This window comes from Chaetura pelagica, unplaced genomic scaffold (genome assembly GCF_000747805.2).
Source record: "Chaetura pelagica isolate M959 unplaced genomic scaffold, ChaPel_1.0 scaffold436, whole genome shotgun sequence".
Taxonomy (NCBI): Eukaryota; Metazoa; Chordata; class Aves; order Apodiformes; family Apodidae; genus Chaetura; species Chaetura pelagica.
The window spans coordinates 1,950,281-1,959,328 of NW_009953651.1; the positions used below are offsets into that span (position 1 = coordinate 1,950,281).

At 38.8% G+C, this 9,048-nt stretch overlaps 1 protein-coding gene across 1 annotated transcript in view; it reads right to left on the reverse strand.

Moving 5' to 3' along the window:
* BLNK (B-cell linker) overlaps positions 1-9,048 on the reverse strand; it is an 83,972-nt gene that overhangs the window by 64,245 nt on the left and 10,679 nt on the right. The window lies entirely within an intron of this gene.

Consider the following 9,048-nt stretch of genomic DNA (forward strand, 5'->3'; position numbering starts at 1 on the left):
GACAAATCCACTAAAAGAATGGCATGATATTTTTAATAGTGAACTAAGCAAAGACCTGAAAAATAGTTGCTAGCTTTGTAGCTACATGGTTGTCTCCTTGTGGTTAATGTTTAACTTTTTATTACTGGCCTGTTGTAACACTTCTGGAAAGCTTGTACCACACACTACATTGTAAACTGGAATGCAGCTGGGCATGTGGCAGATTACATTATGCTGGTTAATGAATAATTCAAAAAATTATAAGCAAGCCATTTTATATGGTCTTTTCCAGCTCTACAACAGAATTTCTTTGAGGGCTTTTTTACTGATTCAGCAGATTAGTGTAACAATGGCAGAGTGGAAGATTATTATAACAGTAGTTGGGAGACTATTAACTCCCAGTTTGGTCTCTTCTTCCGTTAAACTTCTGCATGACTCCTCAACCCAAGAAAAACTGGGGATGAAAAAGAAACAGAATTTGTAGTGTGCCACATACAGGGCCCATTCTAATGCTGCACAGACTAACCTGGCTACTGGGAAGAGTTTATCTGAACCCTTTCCATAGTTTGTGTAACTCCCTGTAGCTTTCACCGGAACCTGCCATGCACTGCACTAAAGCAGCAGTACATCTGATGTTAAGGCTAGGGTGCAGCTTGCAGCCAAATTTAAGTCAGAGTTTTAAGACAGTTTTTCCTTTAGTGCAAAATTTCCAGTGAAATCTCTGGATTGTACCCAGTTCAAGTGCGTGATCACCTGGTTTCAGTCCAGAAACATGCTAATGTTAAAATGCCCTCTTTCTCAGCATAGATTTCAACAGAGGTTGGGTCAGATGGAAAATGTGTCAATTTAATAGACTTGATTCTAACTCTCCTTCTATTTTGGTGTTAGCAAGAAGAAATTAATTTGCTTGTTTCCTGAGACTTCCTAGGCACCTGTAATGGGTGAGAAATCTCTCAAAATGGATACTTCTCAGTGACTTCAGTGATACTGAGTTCATTGTAACATGGTTAATATTTGCTGGACTCTGTTTTTATGAATCAGCTCCCCAGCCATTAGTCTCATTCCAAAGCCTTTTCTCTCATGGTCTCATCAGCATGACAGATGACTTTATATCAGGCATACAAACTGAGATAGTAATAACAAGTGTATGAGACATGGAGGTGAAGTGGAGAACATATAAGATTGCTGATTCCCTCATCAATCTGTATTTAAGTGAATCTCTGTATTTCTTCAAGGTCTTTGATAGATTTGTTGTGAAAATATGCGATTTCAGACAGTAGAGAACTCCCTATGTTCAATACTTAGCCTGTAATTATACTGTAACAAAAAGCAGCTGCATAGCTACATGTAGTACACATGGTAATGAGCAGATGATCTAGCAGATTTAGAAATTGCCACATTCCTGAGGTAATTTAAAACTGCATTGAGCTGTCTGATTGACATACAGGCCCATCTGAGCTCATTCAGACTTCATAATCTGTAATGATGACTCACCAAATTGCCCCTTCAGATCAATGACCAGCAGTATTATTAGGCATTTCCATCCCTGTTATTGCAACTTTTAAAATAAGGGGGGGGGGAAGGAGCTATGCTTTTTGTTGTAAGCATTTGACTTTAGTTTACTTCATTTTATTTGCAAAATAGACTATTTAAAACTTCTATTGAGTGTTTTAAAATTGGTGAGGTATAATTGCTTGGTGGTAGCACCCAAACAGCTTGTGTAGTTCTCACTGCTCTTCCTAGCTGAAGTTTGCCTGAGCAGTGCTCTGCTGTAGGCAGGTCTTTCTACACAGGCCAGTCTTAGTCAGATCAAGCACTTTTTAATCTAGCAGTTGAACTTGATAGAGGATGAAGATGTGGTTCTAAGCCCTTCTTATGCTGTTGAGGGTTTTAACTTGATTCCTTTTTTTTTTTTTTTTCCTCTTTTTTTTCTCTTTTTTTCTCCTTTCTTTCCCTGAGACAGTTTTCAAATAAGGGGATTAAGCTATGAGCCTCCCTGAAATTTGAGGAGACTGGCATCTATGGGTCCACCTGAATAATATCTTATTTTCTATATTTGGTTGTTTTGTTGTTCGTTGTGGTTTTGTTTTTTTTTCCTCTCTCCCAGTAAATTGTACCATTCATTGCAACTAAGAGCTGCTGCTGCATTTTAGCAACAAAATTCTAGTCTTACGAAAGAGTACAAAAATATCTTGCTAACTAAACATTTTTCAAATTGCATGTTAGCTTCTGTAAGATGATGACTAATTCTTCTAGATTTTAACCACACATTGCTCCTGTTGTTGCTTGTGATATACATTGTTAGTGATTCATATTAGCATGAATGGAATCTATTCCAAATGAATATATGTGATAGAGAAGTTAAAGTAGTTTCTTTCCTCGGGTATGTGAGTTGCCAAATATACAATGAGGAACTAAAGGGACAGATTGAAGTGTTTGGGTTTGTTGTATTAATGGTTTCATGTTAGAGTGCAATTTAGAAAGCATCTAAAAATTACGTTATTTTCAAATTTGCTATTGAATCCCTCTTTTTCTGGTGTCTGCTTCATTCACCTGCCATAAAATACTTAGCTCAGTAGCTAAGAGTAACCAAAACCCTTAGCTTGCAAATCAGGCCAGCCAGCTTTGTTTGCAGATAGCATCATGGAAAGGGAGAAATGCTGCAGTGGTGCAAATGTTTGAGGTGTGTCTCTTATTCCTTTATTTGCAGAGGAATATCTTGGATCTGAGCCTATCCTGCTGTAGCTGCTTGCCAGTATGAGTGCTGAGGAAGAGAAAGCCTTACATCAAAGAGAAACAAATTTCCTGCACCATCATAGGCCACAGACCTGTAAGTAGGTTTTCTGCATTTTTGTCTGAAGAAGTTTAGAGTGAGTCATGCATGTGGACTGTGCAGTGCAGACACAGTGAACTGATTTGTCTGAGGTGCTTGGGCTCTGTACACATGCTTTGCAAATGGCCAGAAAGTGTGTAGGTGGCTTACCTGCCTTGGCTACGTGGAACTTAAGGCAATTTGCACATTTAGGGGTATGTAGAGGATGACTGGTAGGTGGATAAGGGGTAGTTAGCATGCAAATGGGATCCTGGTTTGAGGAACTGGCAGGAAGGTAAAGGGAATGGGGCTCTTGCATGGGAGTAAATGTTGGAACACAGTGTGTAGCGCATAAGACCTGCCCCAGATTTAGCACTTCAATAAGAAAGGCTTCCAAGCCACAAATGCAGCTGTTGGAAGTTATGGGACTTGATATGCTTTGGCCTCCAGGTTTGCTTTGGAGATTTTTTTGGTCATGCTTTCACAGTTACTAGCTGTACTTGTGATAAGGGATATTTTAGTTGAGTAATGGCCTCAAAAAAGATTTTAGATGTCTTTGAAGAAGGTTGTTGATATAGTTGTGTAAGATGGTTGTGGCTGCAGGTACAAATAATACCTGAAAAATCCAGGAGAGCTCTGAAGGATCAGTAGGAGTCTGAAAAAGCTGAAGTTTGATGTGAATGACAATGAGGAGATTCCCTTGACTTTATGTTAAACAAACATATTGAGTTGCTAGGTAAGTTGTCAGTATCTGCGCAATAAAACAGCATGTAAGGTGACAGTCTTGTCTTTACCTTATAACATTGAGTTATGTTCTGTATCATTGCCAGCTCTGAGCATGGACTGGTTTGGAGAGGTCTGCTGTGCAATGAGTTTGTTGTTCTTGTGTGTGCATGTACATAGAGTAGAATATATACCTTTGTATATGTAGCTGAACATGATAGAATACAAAGAATTTGGCTCCCTCTTGGTTTTTTTGTTTTGTTTTGTTTTTAAGGGGAAGCGAAACCCCAGATTTATTGTGTCCCAAAATTTCCTGTTGTTATGGCAAAGCAAATGCATAATATATATATTATAAAAGCTCTGTACTCATCAGGATCAACTTTTTATGTTAAAACCTGTTTATTTTTATCAAATCTGTTTTGTATTTACAAAAAGAAATGCAAAAAGCCAGGATTAGGAGGAGTCTACTACTATTTTTATTTCTGAGAGACAGAAATTTGGAGTGTAGAGACAAGTGATCTACATTTAGGTAGTCAATATGAGTAAAAATATGAGAAAAAAATAGAATTGTAATGATACATGTCGAAGTTATCTTCTATTATCTGGCATTGTAGTCTGTAATTAGAGAAGATTTGGCATTTTTTATGGAGTACAAACATATCCTTACAGATTAAGAATAAGATCTCAGTGCAATCCTTTAGAAATATGACCTGAACTATAGAATTTTGCCAGTGACATCTGGCAAAATTTGTGAGAATGTCTTAGACTGAGTAAGTAATTGAATAAATGCATAGTGGAAATTTTTTAGGTCTTTTTTTCTTAGATAAAGGAGATCTGCGCCCCATGGGAGAGAAAAGCAGAAGACAAGGTGGTAAATACAATGTGGAATCATTAAAGTTAATTCCAGAAAGAATGGCATAATAAAGAAATGTGTTTCTATTGTGAATGGAGAATTAAGATTTTTATCCATTTTAAAGTGTGTAAAACTGACATCTAGTGGTAGCAAGACCACTTTGTTTGTAAAGTGGCTTTATAGCAAGGCCAGTTTGCAAAGCAGAGTTATAGATGATAACTATATTACATACCGAAATTACAATTCCCTGGACTTCAGGCTAATTAAAATCCTTTTTCTTTGTGTTAGAGGGCCTTTCAAATTAAAGCTTGCTCCTTTTAGTAAGATCTCACTTTTGTGAAGCAAGGTGGTGATTGTTGGACTCCTCTTGCAGAAATATCATCCTGTTAAACAGTTTCATGAGAGGAGAAAAGGTTGGAAAGGGTATTAGGATTAAAATATTCTCATTCAAAAATTTGAGGATAAGGGTCAAAGAGTCTTATCAGGATCACTGAAGTTGTGTGGCAGCTACCGATGTTAGACCTGTTATGAATAAAAAGAAGTCAGGCTTCAGAGCAGTGATGTGTGCCTGGGGTGTTGCATTACTCACAAATGAAAGCTTCTCCAGAAGGGGAGCCAGGGCTTTATTGCCAAGACCTGGATCTCACCTTAATCCAAGAAAAAGACGTGGGGTCTGAACTGGCAGAGCACGTGCACAGAGTGCTGAAATCACTCTGATTGAAGACAAGAGGCTATGTTTGCTCACTGGGTTCTGTGCCTAAGTGTTTTGCTGAGTCATAGTCAATATCCTCAATTCTCATTCATAATTTTATCCAAATAGAATTTATTTTTTTTTTCTATTCTGCATTTTGTCTGTTCTATGCAGATTTGAATGTCTTTGAAGAAAAAATCCTTACTAAAACTGTGTGATACCTACCCAAATGAAGATTTAATTTAGCTTTTTCCTCCAGTGCAATTATACACATATGGATAAATTACTAATAAAGAGGAAAAAAAGAGCAAATTTATGCAAAAAAAAAAATTAAAATTAAAAATACTGCTTAGGATGGCAGATCTATAGTGAAAGGATGCAAATTAACATAGAAAAATTTAAAAACACCAATCAAATCTATCTCCCAGGTAATAAAATAGGCCAGCAAGAGAAGGCTGGGTGAAGACAGAGAAAAATCTGAAGGACAAAGGAAAAGTTCTTCAGTGAAAGTGTAGTTTAAAGTGGACAGAACAAAAAGAAAAAACTTTATTTATTCAGGGTTGGCAGTTCGTGGCAAGAATTCTCAAACTATATCAGTCAATTTTTGTTTGTAAATGTTTAACACTTTAAACTGTTGCAAATACCTCAGAGGTAAAAAATGCTGGTAGCATAATTCTAGTGAAACAGCATTGTGTGCTTTCAAGAAACCAATTGTGCTGTGCTGCCTCTATCATCCCATCTCTCAAAACACAGTGAATCATAATTGTTCAAGACAAATGTTGATATTATGCAATAAAACTAAAGTCACAGTTGCAGAAGTGGTATAAGAAGCAGCTGCTGTCATTTCAGACAGGCAAGCCTACTGCTGTACCGTGACAGCAGAGATGAGCAGCAATCCTGTTCATTGCAGAGTGCTCTGTGTGGACAAGATCAGTTGTTAACAGTCATTCAAGTCAGCCAGAGATAGGTGATGCAGTTTTATCTATCCTCAGCTGGTAACATAGGGAAGGTGCTTAATAGTTCTAATATACTGTTGACCTTTCAGGTCTGAGCATGGGAGTGGTTGCAATGACAAGGGGCCCATTGCTATCTGCAGTCACTCTGCCTTTGCACTCACTGGGGCTTTTCCTTGCTGCCTGGGCACTGATGCTTTTCCAAAGCAGTGAAAGCATAAGGTTAAGTTGTACTAGTAGTGCCAGAATTGTTGGTATAAATGGTGTCTCTGATTTCACTGCATTTGGCTTATGTAAGAACTCGTTACCAATGAAGTCGTGTTGGTAGCCATGTTAGTGGCAGGGGAATATATTCAGGAAACAGTTGGAGAGGGTGTTTGATAAAATGCAGCTAGCGTGGAGCCCTTCTGGTGCTCAGTCCCTGAGCCCAGCAAGGTGGCAGAAGGCAGAGCTGGGACAAGCCATACCAGGCACCTGAATGTCCTGGTGGCTCATGGCAGCCAAGGAGCTAGTCCTTCTCTCCCTCCCTTCTTCCTCAATTCCTGTCCAGGAGGAGTGTCTCACATTCCTGTGCTGACTGTGGTGCTTCTCTGACACTTTTGTAAGTTGAGCCAGCTGCAAATGAAACAAGAGAATTCCTTTGAACCAAGCAAAGCATCTGGCTAGAAGCAGGGGGCTGTGAGGGGGTGTGTGTGTGTGAGGAAACTGTTGTTGAGGACACCCACCCCTGTCCCTGGCAGCAGTCTCTTCAGGTCTGAGGTGTGAAATCTCTAATGGAAGTTGTGTTTTTCACAACTGCTTTAAAGCTCCTGGAGACGTGTATTCCCTGGGCCTTGTGTTTCCTCTGCCTCCTCTGTGTTGTGTGGTGAGCTGGATTAAGGAAGTGGTCTGGCTGCAAAAATAACCATACAAAAAAACACTTCAATCTGGATAAAACCTTGATGCACAACTTTTGTGGCCAAGTGAGACCTAGTACTAGCAAAAGTGTGTGTGTGTTGAGTGAAAATGAAGGTGGAAGGGCCATCATTGCTCCTTTACCAAGGCATGAAACTCCCTGGGTTAAATCTAATTTGCTTACTGAGGAAACAGAGGGAAGCAGGAGCCAAAATGCTTGTGGTGGTGGCATTTTCAGTATTTGAATATTGACTTAGTAGGAAGAGTACTGTCTTGGAATGAAAGCAGAAGATATCTCAGTGGAAGATGCTCTATGCACTGCATTGAAAACCAAAAATTCTCTCTGTCTTCTGAATATAAAGAGTTTCCATCCTGCTCTCACGAGGTAGGCCGAAAATAACAACAGGAAACTACACAGCACGAATCAATTCTCGGGTTACTGGTAGGTGAGACCAGCAAGGGCCTACTTGGGGAAAGTTAAGTTATAATCCTACTTCAATGCTGTTATACAGGACAAATAACTGAATAGAGACACTCCACACGTGTCTTAGGCTGCTGGGAGCAATGGGATCAATCTTGTAGAATCCAAGAAAGCAGGAGACTTTGGGCCTTCACCTCTCCCCTGCTGGCTGAGGGCCTGGGAACTGTGTGGAAGAGCTTCCTGCTGGCACTGCCTGCAGATGCAGCTGCCTTCCACACTCTTGCATCTGGACAAAACCAATAATTACAAGAAGTGCTGGGAAATAGCTGAGCCTGAAAAGTATCTAAAGAAGGAGTATGAGAATCATCTTGCTTCTCAGAGCAAATATTATGAGGTAGAAGCAGTCAGCAATCTTAAAACTGCAACAGCAGTCTTAAAAGTGAAACCTAAGCATGTGAGTATTATTGAAAGATTAAGAAAGGTCATCTGTATAATTTTAAGCACATTAAATTTCATCAAGGGAGCTAGAAATAGCTAATCTTAATTATAAGAATAAATGCCCTTGCTGAATCAGAAACCAAATGTGACTTTGTACATGCCTGGCAGCTCCAAGTGGTCTGATGGCTGGCCACCTTCTGTTTGGAAATAATCTACTTCATAAGCTTCTTGGACATTTACATTGAAGTAACAATTTTATATGCCCACACAGAAATCTGCTGAGATACTTAACTTTGAAAGTGCCCCCTGGATAGTGAGAGAGATTTGCTGTACCTTCTTTGGTACTTGTTTGTATTCTTGAGGTAGCTCTCAAGCTGTTAAGCATAATTTTAATGACAATGGTTATAGCTCTCTGTTACAGATACTCTTCCATTCATCCAGCCACAAAAATGTTGTGTATGTATATCAGTAGGTATTGTGAAAATGAGCAGTTTTTTTGCTTGAATCATATTACTTCAACCATAATAGCTGGTAATCAGTGAATCCATCAGCAAGATCGTGAGTGCTGCATTTCAGTGGCTGAAACAACTTTATGAAAAGACAGACTAAAGTTATTGTAAGTAGGAGAGGAGCACTAAATATAGTTGTAATTTAGGTAAGCAGCAATATTGTTAAATTGAATACAAAGAAGATTCCTTACTGTAAAGCATACATGCTAGATCTAAGAAGGGGTTAAGGATATTTGATTTAAGCATCTGCTTTATTTTGCCCAATTTTGAAATCTGAAAGACAGCCTGTAAAGATAACATTCCCTTCCCCACACCCCATCACCCTCCCCCTTTCTGAGATGCCATTAGATTTATTAGTGGGCTTAAATGGTTTAATTAAAATATGTTATGGTCCAATGCAATAAACAATGTCTTCTGTCAGTACAACATGTCTGATGCTAATGACTTTTCTGGGTGACAGATTGTTGTGGGAGAGCTACAAAGGTAATGAGTAACTTAATTTGAAAGGTTTGATTTCCTTTTAGTGTAGCTTTCATGAACGAAACAGATACTGGCAGTTAGAAAGAAGTAAAAAAAAAAAGGTTCTTTGAAATGTTCTCCTCTCCTTTGTTCTTATATGGGAATTTAAGAGTATAATGACCCATTTTTCAAGTGATATATCTCTGTCTAGTAGATGCTAAACTATTAATTGCATTTCATTTTGAAAAAGGAGATCTAGTTTTGGATACTGGACTCGTCATATTAGGTTAACCAAAATTGCCGGTGTTTGTGTGCG